A 24,053-nucleotide genomic window follows, 5' to 3' on the forward strand; every position below is an offset into this window, starting at 1 on the left:
TTTACACCTTCAGTGTTTTCCATACGTTGACTAATCTGTGGCTGGGCACCACGAAATCAAAACCGGCCACCACACATTGATGTTCTATGTTGTAGGCCTACTATTTAAATTATTAGATAAGATAAAATAATTTCATTGAGCTGCACCTTTTACTCACACAGCCTTTCCTCGCCCCGCCCGCTCTCTCTCGTAACGAGCCCGCTGCTCCTCCTCTGCATGTGCATTTAACAAAATATTCACGATTGTTGAAGGATCGTTGTTGCCACATAGAAGCACTGCATAGAACACAGTGGGCTAAATTGCTATTAAATCCGCTTAGCATCGTGACCATGCTGCGCAAATTTGCAGCATTAAAACTGCTGAATTAAAGTTAAAGTAAACTCTGCTAAGGTCTTATCACAACATAGTACATTGAGGAGACTAAACTAAGTTAAGTTACAGTATGCAATCAAGTATCTCAAAGCTAACGTTAGAATACTGTTTGGGTGTCAAGTTTAGCATGCTTACTTGCAGCTGCTTATTCGTTACTCATATGCAGGGCTCATTTTATTGACTCTGAATGTTATTGACTCTGAAATTCCGATGTAAATGGAAAAGTGTTTTCCAAGACTCAAAAGTGCTTGTCCAAAGGAGAAGTACAAACCGTTATTTGAACTTACTACGTTATGAATTGCATCCACACATCAGCAGCCTTTTAACTGTGTTAGGGCTTCTACATACTCGACGCACCCGACCGGTAGCGCGACACCGTGATGTCAAAATGACGTAGATATTGCTGGCGCGCCAGGCTTTTAGCCAGGTAGCGCACCACTCATTTTTTTCCCGACGAGCGCGACAAAGTGGAAACAGGAAGATGGACTAGTTCGAGGGCAAGCGAGAGTTGCAGTGTTTTGTTACAGTCGTGAATTTTTAATAGTTTGCTGGATAAGTTAACAAAGTTACCAGCGAGAGTTGCAACATATGGAATTAAGAGGAAAGAATAGAAACGATTTATTTTCAAACAAAGGATATCTATTAAGGCCTGAACAAAATCTCTTTCCACTTCAGGAAATTACACAAACTCAGCCAGCTGCTAGCTAGCTAGCCAGCTAACTAAACTGTTTAAATTATTAAAATTTCCCTCGGGATGACTAAAGTATCTATCTATATATCCATCTATCTATCTATCTACCTGTGCGCACACCTTGGAAACTAGATGATAATGATGGTGGTAGTTGTGAATAGTAGCAACCAAAGTCTGAAGTACCATCACAGAGGCTAGCTAATAGCAGAGCCCATTTACATTCTCTGCTACTAGTGTTTCTTAATGCAGCTTCTTCTGCTGTGTAACGTAGTTAGCGTTAATCTTTTCACAACAGCGACACCTCTGTTCAGGAGAATATTGCAACTAGTGTCGTGACCACGACACGTGAGTATAAATGGTTACGGCGCTTCTGTGACGTCACATTGTCGCGCTACCGGTGGGGTGCGTCTAGTATGTGGAACGTTTTAATGTTAATTGCAAGGATTCCCACACGAACATCTTAAAATGACAGGCACTCAATTAGACATACACTACTGAACTTTATTGAATGCTACCTCTGACTAAGAATGCATTACTTTGCACTTGTATAGTCTTTTATTTTGGAATCTTAAGAGCAATAAACATATATTGCAATGTTAAATAATTCATGTTTTTTTCATTCAGATGTGTAAATAAACATGTATAAGTTGCTATTAGTGAATTAATGGGGAGATAATCGAAATCGAATCGGACTGAAAAAATGAATCGTTAGATTAATTGATGCATCGAAAAAATAATCGCTAGATTTTTAGATTTTTTAGATCGTTTATCCCAGCCCTAGCCCTGAATATCATTTTAAAAGTAGTCTGACAAAGCTTATTGTTTTGTGACACAGCTAAACACTCGTACCTCATAGAACATCTATAACATAGCCTAGGTGGTCGCAACTCACAAAAGTAAAGCAAGAAAGAACTCACGCAAATCTAGCCTACAACATGCAGACAGCGCGCACTGTGCTTTATGATTGTTGCCTTCTGATGGTATCTTGCTAATTCACTGAACTGCATTAGGTGACACAAATGGTTTTGCCTTTATCTTATAACTCCTTGTCTGAGTGACTACCAGACCTATGTTTTTTAAAAGTCAGATGTTCCCTGACAAAGACATTCGAAAATTAAGAATGTTTATTGACTTGAAAAATACACTAATTATTGCAAACTCTCTTCATTCAACCCTTGAAGACATCGCGGTCTGGTGCGCTATGTAGATCGTTTCTCGTACCATCAGAATTTAGGTCTACTAGGCCTACAATAACGTCATCACCAAACACATCTTTTATTTTTAGTTGATCAACCACAAAGAGTAGCATAGGCCTACTGTGCACAGTGCACTGACAACTGTAGCAGCCCAAGGTAACCAGTTGTTGTAGATGAGAGGCAACCCCTTGTTTCAGATAGCCTGGACAACATGTTACCTGGGTGTTGCCTACGTTATTAATTAATGGTAGCCTACAATAGTTAATTGATTCGCGTAACATATTAGTTGGCTCAAAGAGTAGGGAACCAGGATGGAGAGAGTCACACGTGTGTTGCTTTTGCGGGATCGAATCCAGTTTAATGCTAGTTTTCAAAACATATATTTTTTACATGTCTTTTGTCCGAGTGGCTGTAATGTAGCCGAGCGCTCATGGCGTATGAAAAGCGACTTCAAACCGCCTAAAACAACTTGTTTGTGAATGTCTGACAACTTCTGCAGCGCATGCACGCGCAAGGAAACCAGTAGGTGGAGAAACCAGAAGGCACACAACACCGGAAAGATTTGAACCCTTTAGGCGCCAGAGGTTTTTTTTCCCGAAACGTTCGATTTTGACATCTTCATTTCAAAAGGCTATATCTTAAAAGTGATAAGAGATAGAGACTTTCTGTAAATTAGAGAAATATTAAGGATGACCCAAAGTTTATGTAGAGATTAAATGTTTATATCTAATTTGCATATTATGACGTCATATGGTGGCGGCCATCTTGGATTATAGAATTTTTTGAATGATAAAATGCACCACTTCTTTTCCCCCAAAATGTCCCTCACCTTCTGTATGCTATATTGGACAATACTGAATGCTCAGGTAAATAGTAAGTAGTAAACAAACTGTATAAATCATTACTAATAAATGGCAGAAACAAACCAAATGCATGTAGCGGTAGGCTGGCCTTTTGCTGTAAAGATTTTCCATTTACTACATACATTAGGCACTCTGATTCCATGTATGGGGCACATATATACAGTGGGCAGTGCTTCGACTTGGCCAGCTTCACTCGCGGCCCGCGCGTGGGATCACGCGGTATCACGCGACTTTAATTTGTATTTTTCCAGTGACGCTGCAACAACCCAAACAACCGGTAGATGGCTCAAGTGAGCAGGGTGTCTCGTAAAAAGAAATGGAGCCTGGAAAACCCTACACAGACTTCACTACAGACTTCTGCTTCTGCTGCTCTTACATAACTTGCACCACTATGCCACTTTCTTTCTTACTTAGGTCAAACAGAACTACCCAAGCCTTTTATTGGCCTGACTTTGCACTAGTATTTTATTGACTGTCTATGCACAATTTCAACCAAATTTTTCTGCTCTTATTTTTTCATTATTATATGTGCCCTCTTATTTACTTATTTACTTACTTTTTTGTTTACTTGAATGTTATGTTTGTCTGTGGACCTAAATTGGTAAAATATGTCTTGTCTTCACCGTGGGATAGTGAGAAACGTAATTTCGATCTCTTTGTATGTCTGGAACATGTGAAGAAATTGACAATAAAGCTGACTTTGACTTTGACTTTGACTTTAGCAGACTGGTTTAGAAATAATGTAATAGCCAGAAATATGCCTGCCCTGCCCTAATAAAGAAATATTTGGTTAACTGCGAGTGAATCCCGTTTGCAGCCGTAGAGACGCAGGACAAATTAAACATTCTGGTTTTCTCCGAGTGCAACGATGATAGACAGACATCATTTGGACAACATATAGTGTATTAACCTCCGTTGCTCAGCCAAATGCCTTCCTGTTACGTCCTGTTATCACGGAGTTACAGGCGATAAACGATTTTTGATGGTCACAAGTTTACTTCATTAGGGACTGTTCGTTATTTATTTAAGGGGCTACCGGAGGAGTTTTGGGAGCATTAGTCCAAAAAGACGTGACCCTCCCTCGCCAGCAATACATTTTTCTATGACCCTCCAAAGTGATTATGAAAAAATCACTGTCAACTTTTTCCGGGTTTATCGCCTACTGTATTTTAACGTTTTCACATATTTGGCCATAAGCCGTTTATCATAGGCTATCACGAAACCAAACTACAAAGGCGAACACTTTAACAGGGGGAATTAATTGGGCATGAATCATGCTGAACGCTATTTCGCTACCTTAGAATAATACGGTTCTATCTGCGTTTTGAGTAGGTACAACCGGGACGATTGAAACGGGGACGAATGAAACATTCCGGTTTTCTCCGAGTGCAACGATGATAGACAGTCATCATTTGGACAAAACATGGAGCATATTAACCTCCGTTGCTCAGCCAAATGCCTTCCTGTTACGTCCTGGTATCACGGAGTTACAAGCGATAAACGATTTTTGATGGTCACAAGTTTACTTCATTAGCGGTTTATTTTTTTGGATTATTAAAGAGTGTTTTTCATTTAAAGGTTTGACTTTGTGCTTATTCAGTAGAGCATTTAGTGCTCTCCCCAATCCCAGACGTTCACATTGCATGTTTGTTTGTAATGGATGCAACCGCGAGATAGGCTATGCGTTTGACAATGAGTTGTTAACAGAACCAAGACATATAGCCCAGCAGCAATCTAGGGACTGGTCGGTATTTATTGAAGGGGCCACCGGAGAAATTTTGAGTGCTTCAGTTGGAAGTTGCATGACCCTCTCTTGCCTGCTAGAAATTGTTCAATGACCCTCCGGCAGAATTGTTAAAAAAGACACGACCCTCCCCTGCCAATTGTCTTCCGCCCGCGCCACAGCCACACACTTTGTGATAACGTTCTTAAATCAATCTTTCCCGTGAGCTTGCATGCTACCAGTCCTTCCTTTTCAAATGTGTTGCGCCTGTTTGCACAATTTCACAAATAATCATATGTGATTAATAGTATGACACATAATCCCTGTGCACGGGGACCGAAACAATGCATGCCAACTTTTTTCGTGTTTATCACGTATTTTAACTTTCCCCGCTGTCTTGCCGTTTTAATGTTTTCCCGTAGAATATCCCATATTTTAATACTCTCATAACAGCCCTGCCATCGGGCCTGTCTCTGTGTTGCCCTGTTGCTACCCCTTGCCCTTCCAACGAAACAGATGTCTTCAAATCATCGTTTTCCTTGCTTGAAGGCGAACTTACATTGATGTTAACCTATTTAAGTTTAACGGCGCGATTGTCGTGAGAGCACGATTCATTGGCGCTTGCATGTTCGGCCTTATGTACGTGCGCACCTGAGGCTACTCAGCTGCAAGAGAAATAATTTCCCCTGTTTGTATGTTCACTGCAAGTTGGCCTACCATAACTTACCAACTCTGCACTGTAGACTGGCTATTTATATTTTTCTGTGAAATAAGCAAATGTATTTGTTCAACTTTATGAAGCAGAATTACGCATAGGCTACTTGGAACATAATACATTTGACAAAGGACAGATGTATGTTGCTAGTGACAAAATATTAACTTTCAGTGTTTTACAATGTCTTTGTCATGGGGAAGTGTTTTTCCCCATGCATTTATTCTTAGTTACTGTCAGTGACTGCCGTGAGAGAAGCGGGTTCTGTGTTTCGTTCATGTCAGTGACTGACGCGAGAGAAGCGGGGTCTGTGTTGTGTTGCGTTAATTTATTTTCATTGGGCATACCGTGCCATGCCGTCCACAGCTCTTCAGTTCTGACAAAGCCAAAATGACTCCTTTTGAAACAATGAGTGCAGGAAGCGCGTTTGTATGGTTACAGTGGGTCCCAGTTAAAAATTGACACTTCATTCACGATCATGGTGAATGGTGAAATGTAAGTACAACTGCAGCCGCTTGGGGCAGCATAGTCCGCTGTGGAGTTCCACGGTCGAACCAGACGGCGCATTCGAGTTTTCAGTGCGTTTCTCTGCGTTTTTAGCAGCCCCTGCAACATGCTAGTCCACTGTAGCCTAAGCCTTGTACATAATGTTAAACATAGTTTTGGATTCAGTGGCAAGATTTCTTGATTGTACAGTGTCTGTCTCTCAGTAATGTTTTAAAATGAGAGCTTCGTCAGCTGGCAGTAGGCTACTTTGTCGGTAGTCATGAGAAGTTCGCTTGCTAACAGAACATAAATATGCTGCCCAGAAACCTTGTGAATAGTTCTGATTTTTTTTACTACACTAACGAGGTTGAAATATAGACTTTGCCTACAGCATCTCCTTAACAGTAATGTTAACAAAATGACAGCATTCATATGACACAGCAACCAGTGTAGGCTACAGTCCTACCCAATAGGCCTACTCGAAGCAGATAGCGTTGTCTGACGGTCGAGTGGGTTAATGCACGTATGTCCAGAACAGGTCTGCAACTTTCGGGTAGTTCTGAGTTCGAATCTAGGCAGGAGCAGAGCCATATAAAGACCTAGGCCTATTGTTATCATTTTTTGCAAGGTGTTGCTCCTGGCAATACTTGTTTATAAGACGTTTGGTGATTAATTGATAGCTGTTTTTGGGACACGTTAAACGTTCTTTATAATGAGCGCATCCGGGGACTAAAACGACTGTTACAACTGTAGGCTACAATGATTGCAATACAAAAATATGTGCGTGTTAGTTTAGTGATGTTTTGCACTTTTGCCTCATGTGTTTTCAGGTTTGAGGGCTTTTTTGGCAAGATTGACCTTGGTTAGACTCTGCATATGTTATTTCTCCGTATGGAAAATAAAGTCAATTTTCGACACACTGTTATTAGTTCAATAACAAGTGTTGCTTGTTAAAACATGTGACTAGTGAAACTCAAATGATTTTAGAAATATTTAGCCAAAGCCAAAACGTGTTAGAGAGAAGGAGAGACGCCGGTGCAGCTCAGATGTCTTCTTAATTTTCTTTATTCTTTAGTAAAAGGTGCAGAACATTATTAAACTTTGACTAACGTTTCGATGTTCGTTAGTCAAAAACATCGACACATCGAAATGTTAGTCAAAGTTTAATAATGTTCTGCACCTTTTACTGAAGAATAAAGAAAATTAAGAAGACATCTGAGCTGCACCGGCGTCTCTCCTCTCTAAAATATCTGTCCTGGCCTGGTTGCAACGGATTGTGGCCAAACGACAGAAGCGCGGAGAACCCTCCTTTGTCTACCAAAAAGTGTTACTTTGTGCCCCGCGCTCCCCCACTGCTTGTGAAAGATGGGGGAGGGGGGCTTAACGTGAAAAAGCTTAATGTCACAAAACGGCAACGAGTCGTTTTAGGCTACAGGCCTTCATAATGGTAGGCTACAGGAAGTGGGGGAGGGTATGGGATGACCAGAGCCGTCATCTATCGTCTTTCCAGGCACACAGCTCGTTATATAGCCTATCGACTGCCTCAACAGATAGGCTTTGCTCTTGGGTTTGGCCTTACAGCGAACTCAATGCTCTTGTTGCTTGCAGTTTGTTAAATAAAGCGATGCAGATTACATTATTTATTTCTGATTAATTGCGTCTTTTGATGTATTTTGCAACATTTGCTTGTTAGGCTGGGCTACTGTCAATGTCCTGTACAGGTCAATGTTCAACAATTGCTGGTGTGGGCCTAGGCTATTAATCAATTAGGGACTGTTCGTTATTTATTTAATTAAGGGGCTACCGGAGGAGTTTTGGGAGCGTTAGTCAAAAAAGACGTGACCCTCCCTCGCCAGCAAGAATTTTTTCTATGACCCTCCAAAGTGATTGAGAAAAAACGCATGACCCTCCCCAGTCCCAACAATTTATTGATGCCTTAGGCTACTGGGTCAATTTGGGAGCTTGCATGCTACGACTCCTTCCTTGAAATGCCTTGAAAAGGCTGTCGTTTGCACAATTTCACAAATAATCACCGGGACCGAAACAAACCTGTCAACTTTTCCCGGGTTTATCGCATATTTTAACTTTTTCCTCGCTGTCTTAGGAGGAGCTGCAGGGCCGTCGCAAGGGGATGCGAGGCCCTGTGCGAACTTGACAGATGCAAGGCCCTTTTCACTTACGTGCATGAAATAATGCGATAGCTTACTTTACACATAGCCAAGGCTACCGTCGGTGTATTTTAATAGTAGCCTAGTCTAATAAGCTACACCAGCTTGCCTTTAAGAGGGGAAATTCAATTGTATAGCCTATAACATTAGCTGAGTCACATATTTGGCCATATGGTGTTTATCATAGGCTACATCACGAAACCAAATAGTGTAACAAAGGCGAACACTTTAACAGGGGGAATTAATTGGGCATGAATCATTGTGCTGAACGGTATTTGTCAATGAGCAGAAACACACACGACATTCAAACTATTGATAAGATGTACTGGTCTGTATCTATAGGCTAACATTGGACAAATAAATGACACTGACTCGCCATATCCTGACTCAGGAAAAAAAAACATTTTCTTGCTTTGCCGCAAACTCAGCAATGAAATCATAGGCCAGTTTGCAGGTAGCCTAACGTCTTTTTCATAGAAGGGAGAGCCCAGTCTCTCCTGTGACATGGAGGTGCGCAAATAGTTTTTAATAGCCTGTTCAACTTCGAAAAGCTTCGTTCACCCGATGCCAGTCACTGATCGCAATTTCAAAGTTCGGAAAGCTTCATCTTTTTAAGTTTTAAGTGCAGTGGCCCCTATCTGCCCCCTTTGGAATTATATCTAGAGCCTATTATAAGGTCCAGTGCGTTATGTCCTGGGATTCGGATGTGCTCAAAAAGAAAAGAAAAAACACTTTTTTATAGATGGTTATGAGGAGCAATGTGAGAGAGAAATTTGATGATCATTGATCGTTGTTTTGGGACGTTAAGCCTTTTCCATAGGCGTCAGTGAAGGAGATTGAAGAATGACCATTTTTTTATACGAAAATATTTCTTAACTACAAAAACTCAGTGTCTAAAAACTCAGTGTCATTCAGACTCAACCCTCTTGTTGTTTTATTATCTTTTTCGTTGTCGTTTGAACGTTGGCAAGCAGGCATGTTGCGGTTGCAATTTAAGTGAAATTTCAACAGTAGGCCTACAACATGCTGTTAGGCTGGGCTACTGTCAATGTACTTGTACAGGTAAATGTTCAACAATTGCTGGTGTACAGGTTATATAATCAATTAGCTAAATCATTTGTCCAGCTGTTTAAACATTTTTTCGTGCTACATTCAAACGCAAAAGGTGCTTTGATATATTTTTCGTTTGAACGTCGGCAAGCAGGCATGCTTTGGTTGCAATGAATGAGGATAATTCCTTTTTTTTGCATTATTTTGAATATGACTCGCTCCAGTCTCAACAGCACATACTTTTTCCACACGCTAAGTTCTAACACACATAGGCCTATCCCCTCTCGCTTTCTCTCTCTCCATCCCTGCACACTGTGCTTTCTTAAAGGAGCTGCACCATTTTACAACAATTGCATCTACATTTTCATATTAGAATGTTTTGTCAAGTGTAAGCTTAAACTACCGTGATCAATTTAAGTTCCCGTGCCCCCGCTGCGTCATGGAAGCAGTAAGTCAGTCGCAACAAAAATAGTAGTGGCACCCAAGTGACACCTTGTGGTTGTTTGTGTCAACTGCAGTTTGTGCCATTTCTGCTGAGAAAATGGGGTGCGTGATTCATGAAGGAACCCGTCCAAACTTAACGGGGACCCAATGTATATTGCTTGACGGGGGGGGGGGGGATCCCAAGCAGCTTTCAGCCATAAGGCTACTTTGAGAACATTTCAATTCACCCCACACTAATATTCAAAATGTTGAAAACTATTTCGGCATAGCCTATAAAGCAGTTTAATTAAATGGAATGTTAGTTGTAAACAAACGAGCTACTTGGTGAGGCTTGGCCTCACAGATGCGCTCGTGCCTTAGATGGCAGGAAAAATCTTCACGATAGGCCTATTAACTAACCACCCGATTCACGTTGGCTGGGGGGAAGGGGGGCCATCAGACAATTGTGCCCAGTTAATCCGGCCCTGCCCCCAAAAAATCCCACCTTCCCACCTCTGACAGCTTAAAAGAAGTCAAGAGGACTCCTTACTCACAGACCTATATCACAAACCTGCGGTTTTGAATCCTATGCAGCTACAGGAGCTTCCAATCGTGAGGAAGCAATTTTGCATTGTAGGCATAACTAACATGCAATAACGCCAAAACAACAACCAAAACTAGGCTAATCATTGTCAACATGTAAATTAAATGTAACATTATTGTGAATCAAATTAAAATGTTCTCTTTTGCAAACGTAGGCATAGTAACAGAATAATTTAATAATGTTACAAAGATACTACATCAATCCGTATGTTTCATTAGGCTACTAGGCTATTTGTTTTGCCTTGATTCATTTAGGCTAGGCCTTTTTATTCAGGGGCCGTATTCACCAAGAATTTTAAGGCTAAAAGTAGCTCCTAACTGGCGAATTTAGGAGCAACTCCTAAAAATAATGGGCGTGTCACTCCTAACTTTAGGACTCCTAATTTTTCACAAAAAGTAATTCACGAAGCATTTTAGACCTAAAAGTAGCACCTAAGTCTGGGACAGCTTAAGGCGAGACACTACAGGTGAATAGGGTAAAATTTTTAACAAGCAGATATCACTATGAAACTTCCCCAGTTGATTACTTACATTAATATGAGAAAAAAATGTATTAAAAGTTTGCTGTAATTTAATGTTTACAAATGCAAATTAGGCATTATCTAATTAAATATGCGCTAATTTGCATACATTTTAAGGCACGAAACCTGAGCATTGGATACAGCCAGGTTCAAAATTATGTTTTCATTGTGTTCAGATATTAGATGGGGAAACATTTACAGAGGGATTTATGAATATCTACTTTTGTTATCCTGTAAATCAGAAAATTATGTCACTAGCCCTAAAAAATCGATTTTTTCCATGTTTTTAGGCATAAAATGTCATGTAAGTCAGGCTAGAAATAATATATCAACAAACCCCTCTGTAGAAATCTTCGACATATAGTTAGGCATAAGTCTAGAAAGTTTGGTGTATGTACGTGCTTCTGAAGTGGAGTTTTTGAGCTCAGAGTGTGAGAGGAAACTCATTTTGAGAAAACAGCCTGCTGTTTTCTGTTGCTGATACAAAGGAAGTGTCCATATATGGATCACATAGCGTGATACAGGAAAAACAGAGCTTTCCAACGGTAGTACACATGATATGTTTTGGACCACGGTCGCGGGAGTGGGTGCAAGGTTAGAATGCTAACTTTTGCTGAATTTAGGAGAAATATACCGGCGCGAGTAGACACAATATAATGAAATAAACACCTAAATGTGTAAATCGGACTTTTTTGTTGTAGTAATGTGATAGAATACATGCTAAGGTAACATACTAGCTCAAAATCTCAAAATTGACCAGTGCATGAAAAAACGATGTTTTCACCTGCCGTGTCTGGCCTTAAGTCGAGAGGACTCCTAACTCACTAAGACCTATTCATAAACAGCTTTTTTGTGGCATTTTACATTGCAATGTTTTGAAATGCGTAGCCTATGCGCAACAGGAGCTTCCAATCGCGAGGGAACAATTTTGCATTCATAAAAGGGATGCAATAATGCCACCAACAACAACCAAAACTACTCATTGTTAACATGTAAATGAAATGTAACGTTTCATTGTGAATCAAATTAAAATGTTCTCTTCTTTGCAAACGTAGCCTAGGGATATGGTGACAGATTAATTTAATAATGTTGCAAAGGTAGGCTACTGCATTAATCCATAGGCCTATGTTTCATTAGGCTACTAAGCTATTTGTGTTGCCTTACTCTTTATTCATTTAGGCTAGGCCTTTTTATTCAGTTATTAATCATCTTCTGTCCTTCTCACTACTTGTGTAGCGCACACATTCTCCGACCTGTCACCTTGTCAGTAATCATCGGAAGAGAGGTGTTTGGAATTCCCGCGTTACAATCGTCAGCCAATCAAGGTGGTCACTTCAGTCAAGCTCATGCATGAGTAATGACGTCATCCATAGCCACGAAGACTCACTCCTAGTTTAGGAGTTGTCTGAAAGGCTTTGTGAATAACTTTTAAGAGAAAACTCCAATCTAAAATCTTTAAGTGCGATTTAGGAGTAGCCTACTCCTAGTAGTAAGATAAAAGCCTTTGTGAATAGCCTACGGCCCCAGTTATTCATCATCTTCCGTCCTTGTGTAGCGCACGCATTCTGAGACCCGTCACCTGTCACTCATCATCGTAAGGGAGGTGTTTGGAATCATGCCCGCGTTACAATCATCAGCCAATCAAGGTGGTCACGCTTGCCCATTTACCCAAATTAATGGTTGAATATTACTGATGATCATTGTTATTTAAGAACATGCAGTGTGCGTAGGGTACCAAAAACATCTTCCTCGTAAAAAAGCATCATAACGCACATTCTGGCAGGTCTGTTATTTACTGTAGGCTGCGCAAACCACATGCCTTTATTTTGGGCAAGCCTGCATTCATTCATTCATTCAACCTTTATTTATTCTCGGAGGGTCATTGAGGGAAGCCCTCATTTTCAATGAAGCCGAAATTACAGAAGCGAAGCAAAGCGCTCCACAAACAAGACAACATTCGAGGCCTTCTGTTGAAGAATTTTATATAAAGCCTGCGCTGACAGTAATCCTCCTGCCCCTGATAGGCCTACCACAGCTGTGGATAGTGTGGAATGTTCAAGTAATAACACAATCCAATGTGTGTCTCAATTGTCCCCCGCTGACCACCTCACACATTTCTCTAGATTTTGCAACGAACTTACATGACACAATGCCATAAAATATGCCAGTTTTAGGACACAGAATAATGTTTGTAATGATACCAGGTAGGCCAGGTATTGTCGAAGGTGCATGGTGAAGTGAAATTCTTACTTTGGAAAACAAACATTTGCCGATATCATCGCCGATCATCAGAATATTGCAACAGATTCTGTGTTCTGGACTGTAGGTAACTTGTTAAGCCAGTGGTTCTCAAACTTTTATTTCATTCCCCACTTTGATCAAGGGGCATGACTGATGATAGTGGAGATAACGTGTTATCCCGAGGCTTTTGCAAGTCAGCATCTTCGACGGTAGTCTATTAAAAATATACGTTTTCGATGTCCCAAACGGAGAGCCATACTTTATTGTTTTTAACGATCTCTATGCTACTCACAAAAATGTAGGCATGGGGACATGATGAAGTAGGTTATCCAACTGTCGTGTGTTAAATTATTGTGATTACGAGCCAGTGGTTTTCAAACATTATGCGTGACTCGGACATCTAACTAAATGCAACAGGCTCATATCGTCCTCGCATTCGCAAAATGAGGACCAGTGTTTTGTCAAATTGCAAATAGCTATTCGTTTTAACTATTTTTTTTATGATAGTAGCCTATACAAAAAGCACTTCATACTATCTTAATCTTGGAATATGGGGAGGGAAGTGGCGCGTCTGCAGTCAGCCAAATATTAATGTAATTCTGCGGCATAAAGCAGATGTATTTGTTTATTGTACAGAAAAATAAAAATGACATGTCAAGCAGTCAAATGACTACATTGCAGTCAAGAAGTAGGGCAAATTAATTTACGAAACCAAAACGTGGGTCATAGTTGTCTAAGCCTCTATTGCGTAGCCTGTTAAAAACGTCGCCAGATAGTATTAAATCGGCAACAACATTGTTTTCTGCAGAAGCCTACCCAAGGCTACACATTAATTCTGAACAGTTATTTCTCTACTGGCTCAATTATCACACCACTGTTTTGATTTGCGTAGTTGCGTTAACCCCAACACTGACAATAATGTAGACAGCAAATTTCGATTTCGATTTTCGTTACCACCGTGTAGTCAAGCCTTAAGCCATACCCAAGTAGCCTAAATCGAGGTAATGTTTAATTATGCATGATTTATTTTGTTATTGAATTCGTAGGCTGGGATTACTCTCGGCAACAATTATGTAAGGGACGGCAGGCAGAGCGATGTACAGTGGCAGAGCGACGCACAGTGGCTGAAAGTGGTACTAAAGCTTCACGCAGCGTAATGCGCGAATGAAGTGGTCATTTGAAAGCGATGCCCACTGTATTATTCAGATGACACACAAACACAAGTAGACAAGACCTGTTTAGTTCAAAAGCTCACTTGCCATGGCAAGGCACAGATCAGGAGTGAGATGACAAGACAAGAGACAATGTTAGTATTTGTTTTCTTTTTGTTGTTTTTGTTGATGTTTTTTGTTGTTGTTTTTTCTTAGCTGACAAAGACACACACATCACAAGGACATGAACACACAAAAAAGAACACATGTCCTAAATGGTCAGGGAAATAGATAATCAACAGTGTAAATCATTACTAATAAATGGCTGACAATTTTTTTTTTATGTAGCAGGCCTTTTGCTGTAGAGATAATGACTATCCATATCCATATCCTATCCATACAGGGCCGGCATTCCCATCATCTTGTGATAGACTATGCATGGCCTAATGGCTCTCCTGCCCCGTGTCACCACCTCTGCTCCTGTTGCGAGCAGCATGGCCAGATCTGCCTCGCGCTCGCGTCGAGTGGAGAGAATTTGCGCAGCTCGGACTAGGCCTACTGTCATTCTCATTGCGACTCCCCACACTGCCTCTACGTTCCCCCCTAACTGTCCTATGAGCACTTCGACCTCGTCTAACATACCCAGTGGCATTAGACAAAGGCTCCACCACGTTACTGTCGCCGCGATTGCGGAGAGGCACACGTTCAGAAGACAGAAGCTAGCGCTATGGATATTAGGCTACCTCCAGCCTCGTTCGCCACACCACTAACACCCTGCTAACTTCCTGATGAACATTCCGAACCCGTGAAACATTATTCCCACCAGTGACATTGGGCAAACGATTCAACGTTTGTGCTTGGTGTAAGCTAAACTATGGAGTAAACTCTCACTTTGTCCAGCTGCATCATTGCAAGGCAGGGACGCATCTAAAGCCTCACTAAACGAATCACCGTCATTTTCTGAAGGCAGATATTCCCCTTCAGAATCAGGGTCCGCGAATAGAAGACCCAACACTTCATTTCAGGTAAACTTTTTTGATGCCATTAGACGATAATCTAATGCAAATACTCGCTGACGTTGACAATATCGCTCTGACAAAGTGGCTCACACGCACACTAGCTCCGGTATTTCACGCACTGATTCAATGCCCTGTAGCTAGAAAGTTTTGTTTAAAGCATGTCGTTTTTTCGACTCGGGGATGACGTATGACTTGTCTGCCATCTAGTGGAGTGGAGGTCGAACGAAATATGATAACCTATTTGACTAAATCGGCCGTATTATTCAGTACCGCATCTTGTCGAGTAAACTCGACCGTGGCGCCTAGAGGGTTAAGGCTATTTCGCATAGGCTACTCAATGGTGCTATTTCACACGCATTATAGCGACCCCTACTCACCGGGGTTAGGTGGAAGGTGTTAATAGACGATTGGCGTAGCCTACAGTGGACTAGGGCTGTCAAAATTGCTCAAAAATGACATTCGAATATCCCCTCTAAAATAAACACATGTATTCGAATATATTGCAAATGTATTTTTATACATTTGTATTTGTATAAATTACAAATGTAATGTAATGTAATGTTGGAATATCTAGGCTATATTATTTGCGCATTATGTCAGTGATGCGCATCATGTCATCTGTTTTTAACTTTTTGTATGGTTATTGCTTGACAGGGGGGATCCCAAGCAGCTTTCAGCCATAAGGCCTTTCCTAATTCAACCGACACTGATATTCAAAATGTTGAAACTATTTCGGCATAGCCTATAAGCAGTTTAATTAAATGTAATGTTAGTTGTAAACAAACGGGCTACTTGGTGAGGCTTGGCCTCACAGATGTGCTCGTGCCTTAAATGGCAATACAAATCTTCACGATAGGCCTATTAACTGACCGCCCGATTCACGTTGGCTGGGGGGCAGGGGGGGGCCATCAGACATTTGTTCCAAGGGTCTATGAATTGTTAATCAGGCCGTGCCCCCAACGAACGCAACTTTCCACCTCTGAGACAGCTGAAAAGAAGTCTAGAGGACTCCTAACTCACTAAGACCTACTTACTGTAGGCTGCGCAAACAATAACAGGGGCAAGGAAAAACTCCCTTACCAAGGAAGAAACCTTGGGCAGATCCACGGCTCAAGGGGCTAACCCAACTGCCAGGGGTCTTGGTGTGTGTGTTGGGGGGATGACCATGGGAGATGGGATAGTGTGCTATGTATGTGGGGAGAGGGCAGTGTGCAATATGTGTGTTGGAGAAGCTTCCTCATGAGATAATGTGCTGTGTATTGGGGGGGGGCAGTGTGCTGTAAGTATGTTGGGGATGTGTGTTGGAGAAGCTTCCTGATGAAATAATGTGCTGTGTATGTAGGGGAGAGGGGGGGGGCAGCCCTGGCTCCAAAAACGGCAACAAAAACAACCTGGGCAAACCTTGCCCATAAAAACATAAACTGTTCCAGCAAATCACAGACGAAATGCGCGTTTAGGAGAGCTGCACGGGACGGAGGGAGCTAACAGAAGTGACATTACCCATCATCGCTTAGAGCATCTTTAAGTTAGCATTTCTTTAAAAACATTCTGAGCATACTAGCTAAGGCACTCAATTTCAGACAAGTGGGCAAATTATTCCACTGCACTGCTGTTGTGTAGAAGAGTTTTTGCCCATTATAATAATAATAATAATAATAATAATAATAATAACTAGAAATGCAATTCCAAGGAATTACCAGTGCATGAAAATGTTAAAGTTGTGATGTAAAATATCATGTATAGTTAAAACAGATAATACAGAGATGGTTACTACGGTGATGCTAGGATAGACATGGTGGTTGCATAGCTTAATAAAAGTTGATAGTTTAAAAGTAGACTGTTTAAAAGCTGAATGTAGATAGTTTAAAAGTTGTTGATAGACAGTAGATAGTTTAAAAGTTGTTGATAGACAGCTAGTTTAATAGATAGTTTAAAAGTAGACCGTTTAAAAGTTGAAGGTAAATAGTTTAAAAGTTGTTGACAGACTGGAAGTTGAATGAATGTTGATATTCAAATAGTTTAATGGCTGTGTATAGGTAGATATTTGACGATAACTGAAAGTTGGAATAGCTCTAATGTTTGCTAGCAGTTATGCTAAGATTTTTAACTATGCTAACCATGCTACTTAGCTAATGTTTTATAGCAGTGCTAGCAATGCTAACCTGCTAACCATGCTACTTAGCTAACGTTTTCTAGCAGTTTAATGAATGTTGATATTCAAATAGTTTAATGGCTGTGTATAGGTAGATATTTGACGATAACTGAAAGTTGGAATGGCTCTAATGTTTGCTAGCAGTTATGCTAAGATTTATAATTCTGCTAACCATGCTACTTAGCTAATGTTTTAAGTTTAAAGTTTAAATGTTTAAAGTTTTTCTTTAATAGTTTAAAAAGTATAAAAGTTTCAAAGTTGAAAAGTCATACCAACCCGATCTGTTTGAAGACCTACGTTACAAAGTTTGAATGAAGTTTCTAAGTTAAACTGTTCAAGAGAAATTGCGTACGGAAAAAGTGGTAAGCGGAATAATAATAATAATAATAAGAAGAAGTTGCCTAGGAAGAACAGTACAGTGCATTTTCATGCACTGTAATAATAAGCTTTATTTGTATAGCACCTTTCATACACAGAATGCAGCTCAAAGTGCTTTACATTTGGAGCATGTAACACAATAATAGAGTGTCAGTCATTATCAATCACTTTCACTTTTCTTCATTGCTGTGGCCGTTTATGATCCAATCAGCAACATATCAGAAATATAGAAAATAACATGTAATACAGTTATTAGAGAAGAGTCAGTCATTCCCCTTTGTTGCCGTTTATGATCCAATCAGCAACATATCAGAAATACTATTATACTACTATAGACATATAAAGGCTTTGCAGAAAAATGCCTAGGCCCCATTGATGCGGACTCCCAAGCAGCCAGCTTTAGCTTGTTCTTAGCATATGTCGCAATTATTTGACTTTATACACAGACATTCAAGACATTCATTAGGCTTTTGAAACGGAAGGGAATAAAATGAGTTGAGGTACCTCCTGTATGGTAGCTACGAATCGGTGAAAAATGGTAAAATACGTTGGAACCATATTCTTACTCATTTCCACATGAGCAGCATCTTTATACAATTGATTCTCTTTTCAACTGTCAACCTGTTATGCTCTTTAAAGTGGGCAGAATGTCCTATTGTGAATCTTGAATCATGAATCTATTTTGAGCACAGCAATTTGTTTTTTAAGGTGTTGCGTTAAGCCTGTGTACCATGAGATGGTGGCATAGTCAAATGACTTTGAACAAGCATTCCAGCTAGCACACAAAGGACTGAACTAGCCAGAAAACAGCTTTTCTATCTAGAAACTTAATTCTTTGGATTATATTGGTGAGGACTTTTAAAGCCATATGTTCACCTTTTAGATGTATTCATACACATACACACATTGAGTTGTGTGTGTGCTCAGCAGCTGAACACTGAGTAATGTGTAAATGTTCATCATTTTATCCGATGGCACCTACAATTATTTGGTAATTAGTACTCATTACTTTCTTTGGAAAGAAGTTAGTTGAGGGAGTTTACCCACAGAAGGAAGGTCTTGGGGAATTGTCAGAGTCAACAAAACTCTAGCATGAATCTCACTCTTTATCCACAACGTATCTGTCTGTTCATCCATCAATCCATCCATCCATTTATCCTCCTCTCTTTCTCTTAAAGCTGTTGTCTGTTGGTACCAATGTGTTGTTGTAGCAGAGCTACACAAAACAAGTTTATACTACTCTTAATGTCACCAGTTTTGCACTTTGTTTCATATATAGGGCCTTATAAAACTAATGGGCATGCAGTACAAACTGTTAATGGTCCAGTCATACTGAAAACATGTCTGTCCTCCACCCTACAAAGGTTGAGTAGGCTGGGCATAATACATTTCAAGATAGTAATGTCCAAACATGGCCTCCAAGATAAGGCATTACTGAGAGTGTAAAAATGATACAAAATCAAGAGTAAAAAAATAAATGTATGCAAACATTGAAATTTAACAAAAGTATTTTACAGGTCTTAGTTTTGGGACCTAAATATTAGGTAGACCAGTGGTCTCCAACACGGTGCCCGCGGGCACCAGGTAGCCCGCGGGACGGCTATGAGGCGCCCCCAGCGCACTTTCTATAAATAGCCAACAGGTCGCCTGCAGATCACGCTCTAAAAACACGCTCCATTGTGAAGTTTTCAATAGATATTTAAGTCTAGACCAGAACCATTTTAAGAATGTATATAGCCATACATCTGTAACATTAAATTGATATTGGTGATACCTTACAAATTGTAGCTGCGTTAAATTTTAGCCTTTGGCTCCAAATCCATTTCCCATTCAATCTTTCAACAACAACAGAAGCGGAGCGCATACACGCTGCTCACACGCATAGACAGTAAAGGGGGAAAAAAAACTTGCTTGTCTGGTGTAGCCAATGGAAGCATATCTTTGCAAAAGTTCTGTGGCCATTCCATGTTCGTCAAATACGGTTCTTGCATGATTGTTCAAGGACTGAAAAACAATTGCTTTAGCTCACAGGCCTTTTCTCCTCCGTAGGCAACTGCCGTATAATAGCGCTGAAAATGTTATAGCATGCATGACTGAGCACGACTGTGCATTACCCTTTTTTGTCAGATCATGGATCATTTCAGGTGTGCAATAACTTTAAAAGGAGTTTTCATATGTTAGGGTGGTGTTACAAGGATACAAGGAAGTTTATTGTCACATGCATATAGTTACTGGAAGTAAGAAATGCAGTGAAATTATGTCTGGTGTCAGCCTATTTGTGCAAAGTGGGGGGGGGGTAAAAAGTGCAGTAGAAGAGGGGTTTAGTAGATTAAGTGGCAAGGGCTGCATAAGAAAGGTGGGGGAGGAATCGGGGGGGGGGGCACCAACAAGGAGCACCCAAGAGCAACAGGGGCAAGGAAAAACTCCCTTACCAAGGAAGAAACCTTGGGCAGATCCACGGCTCAAGGGGCTAACCCAACTGCCAGGGGTCTTGGTGTGTGTGTTGGGGGGATGACAGGGGAGATGGGATAGTGTGCTGTGTATGTGGGGAGAGGGCAGTGTGCAATATGTGTGTTGGAGAAGCTTTCTCATGAGACAATGTGCTGTGTGTTGGGGGGGGGGGACAGTGTGCTGTAAGTATGTTGGGGATAGGTTATTGATATTAAATTTGAAAATACAGTTGCTTAATATATAAAAACGTATAGGCCTGCACAATATTGATAATTTAAAAGTAAAAATCACATAGGCCTATTATTTAGGAGGACTACCCTCGCAAAAAAGGGGTGTGGGTATGTTTGTTTTAAATGAGTAACCCTCCATATGGTTTCGGGTCTTCAGGTAGCCCTCATTCCCAAAAAGGTTGGAGACCCCTGAGGTAGACAATCGTTGAGACAATGCAGCGACCATGTTCCTGGATTTTGTCTGATTTGACATGGAATGTCCCTCATACAACCTGTAGCTTTAGGACATCATGTGGAATGTCCCTTATACAATCTGTAGCTTTAGGACATCATGTGGAATGTCCATTATACAACCTGTAATTTTAGGACTTCATGTGTTCTACCAGCAGTCACACATGTATTTAATGCTTCACTCAGTTCTGGAATAGTTCCTTATTCTTTTAAACAGGCTAGGGTTACACCTCTGCTAAAGAAAAGTACACTTAATCCAACTGAGGTGAAGAACTACAGGCCTGTCTCCCTTCTTCCTTTCTTGTCAAAGGTTTTGGAGAAAGTGGTCTTCAAGCAAGTTTGTGACTTTCTTCATCAGAATAATCTACTAGACCCTATGCAGTCTGGTTTCAAGAGTGGTCATTCTACTGAAACTGCTCTTCTGTCTGTGACTGAAGCATTGAGAGTAGCTAAGTCCTCTGCTCAGTCATCAGTATTAATTCTACTAGATTTATCTGCAGCCTTTGATACTGTTAACCATGACATTCTCCTTTCTATACTATCTGAACTGGGAATTTCAGGAATAAAGCTCTTGACTGGTTTGAATCTTACCTTAAAGGGCGTTCTTTCAACGTGTCTTGACAAGGACAGGTATCGAAGTCTCATGACCCTCACCACAGGTGTGCCTCAGGAATCAGTATTAGGACCATTGCTTTTCTCTATTTACACCACTTCCTTAGGTGAGACCATTCGCTCCCATGGATTTGACCATCACTGTTACGTCACGACACTCAACTTTACCGGTCTTTCCCACCTGATGACTCTAGCATTTCCCACCGGATTTCTGCATGCCTTAAGGATATTTCAGCCTGGATGAAAGATCGGTACCTTCATCTTAATCTCTCAAAAACAGAGTTTTTGGTGTTTCCAGCAAAAACAGCTATTCCCCAACAGATTAACATTCAGTTTGACTCAACTTCACTGACCCCAACTAGATCGGCACGAAACTTGGGCGTTGTAATTGATGACAGACTTAACTTCTCTGAGCATGTAGCTTCTATTGCAAAATCATGTCGGTTTATGCTTTACAACATTAGGAAGATCAGACCTTATCTGACACAAGATTCCACACAACTTCTTGTTCAGACCATGGTCATCTCTAAGCTGGACTATTGTAATTCACTATTAGCTGGCTTACCCGCTTGTGTAATAAGATCATTACAGCTGATTCAGAATGCTGGAGCACGCCTGGTCTTCAATCAGCCAAAGAGGACACATGTAACTCCTCTCCTAGTTACTCTCCATTGGCTTCCTATAGTAGCCAGAATTCAATTTAAATCTCTCACTTTGGCCTATAGACACTGACTGGATCTGCTCCTAGTTATTTTAATTCAATAATCAAGCCTTACATCCCCAACCGCCCACTGCGGTCTTCTGATGAGCGTCTGTTATGTCGACCAGTCATAAAAACTAGGTCTAATGCAAGACTCTATTCCTCAGTGGTTCCATGTTGGTGGAATGAGTTGCCCAGTGCTCTCCGTTCCTGTGGTAGTTTTGGGTCGTTTAAGAGGGGTCTAAAGACATTCCTGTTCAACATGTACTTAGTTGTTTAAGCGCTTATGTGTTATGGTTTGTATAATATTGTTTTATTTTCATTAGGCTGTTGATTCATTTGACATTATTGTTTATTATTGATATTCTCCTTAATGTAGTCTTACCATGTCATATTATTGATTGAATGGACATTATTGTTTTATTATTGCTTTTCCCATCATTGACATTGCTTATTTTTATTAGGCTATTGATTGAATTTATATTGTTGTTTATTATTACTATTCTCCTTATTATATTTGATACAACCTGTAGATTTGGGACATCATGTGGAATGTTCCTTATACAACCTGTAGATTTGGGACATCATGTCTCTACTGTTCCTTATACAACCTGTAGATTTGGGACATCATGTCTCTACTGTTCCTTATACAACCTGTAGATTTGGGACATCATGTCTAACTGTTCATTATTCATTCCAGTCTCTCCCACAGGATAAAGTAGGCCTATCTATCTATCTATCTATGCATTCATCCATCCATCCATGATAATGAGTGTAAGTGTGTGCAGTGTTTCCCCTACAATGTGTTTAACAGCGGCGCAGCGCCGCCGCTGGATTTTCAGCGCCGCTGCAACATAATATCACGAGATTCACTTAACACACTGTAAAAGCACAACGGCCAACGTCATCTCGAAATTGTTTTCTGAAAGTCTTGAGTAAGTTAAGTGCATCAAATCCGCACTTAGCCTCTCATTATTCAGGACATATATGCGGCATGATGTGTCAGGTGATTATAAGCCCAAAGACAAGTCTGCAGCCCATATGGCTAGCCTACGTTCTGAACATGGTTACATTGTTTAGCTATCCGACTGATGGGGTCTTGCTCCGCCACAGTGTAGCCTATGGTGTCATCGTTCACTTGTAGGTTACACAATAAATAGCCTACTTATAGGCCTGGTGACAATAAAAAATGATATTAGTTATATTTCATCACGAAGCTGTTTGTATGCCGTGAATTCGCTTGTAGCCTATGCCATATGTTAAGCTTGAGCAATTCCTCTGATCCAAAGCCTGCTTTGACACATTGACACTAATGTGAAACATGCATCCTCCTCTCCTAGCCTACATCAAATAAAAGAAACCAATTCATGATTACCGAAATTAATTTAACATGGGGGGAAAAAAGTTTGTTGCGATTTAGCCTACTGTTGTGATGCGGTTCTTTCTGCTGATTGGATTTACCCCCGTGTCGTCAATTCTGAGAACTCTTGCTCCGGCTGACAATTTTATCCAGAGAGCTGATTTCCCAAAGATGAGCCTCCATCAACATTCAACGACAAATTATTAAAACGTAAGTAATGCAATAGAGTAAACCAATGTGCTACAAGGTGTATGGTCTTAACGTTAATTGTAGCCTAGACTTGTAACGTTAGCGTATATGTAATGTTTGCATGGGAAAGCTAGGCGAACACAGTCTAGGCCTGTTTAAACTGTCTGATAGTTAAAGGAAATATGAGCATATGTTGGCATATACGTATAGCCTAAATTCTGTCCACTTAGCTATAATAGGCTATCACAAACAGACCTTTTCTACGTTTACGGCATTAGACATATAGGAGCCTACATTCTCTTATCAGAAAGACGTGTTCTCATAACTTCAGCGTTCTCTTGACGGTGAGACGAACGGTCGCACTTCAATCAAGTAGCCTAGGTCTTTTTCGAGTTAATTGTGAGTGAGTTGTATGGTAACTGTGGGAGTGATGTAGAAGAAAAGTGAGTATTTACTTTTTTATACGTGGGTTTGTTGTTTTGGGACTGAGAAATAGACTACAAGGAGAGCATCTGGCTACGTGCATGCGTG

At 40.6% G+C, this 24,053-nt stretch overlaps 1 protein-coding gene across 1 annotated transcript in view; it reads right to left on the reverse strand.

The window, feature by feature from the left end:
- Window positions 1–24,053, reverse strand: part of LOC121694807 (zinc-binding protein A33-like) — a 221,330-nt gene that overhangs the window by 8,374 nt on the left and 188,903 nt on the right. The gene's annotated exons all lie outside the window — the stretch shown is intronic.

Source organism: Alosa sapidissima, chromosome 2 (genome assembly GCF_018492685.1).
Source record: "Alosa sapidissima isolate fAloSap1 chromosome 2, fAloSap1.pri, whole genome shotgun sequence".
Lineage (NCBI taxonomy): Eukaryota > Metazoa > Chordata > Actinopteri > Clupeiformes > Clupeidae > Alosa > Alosa sapidissima.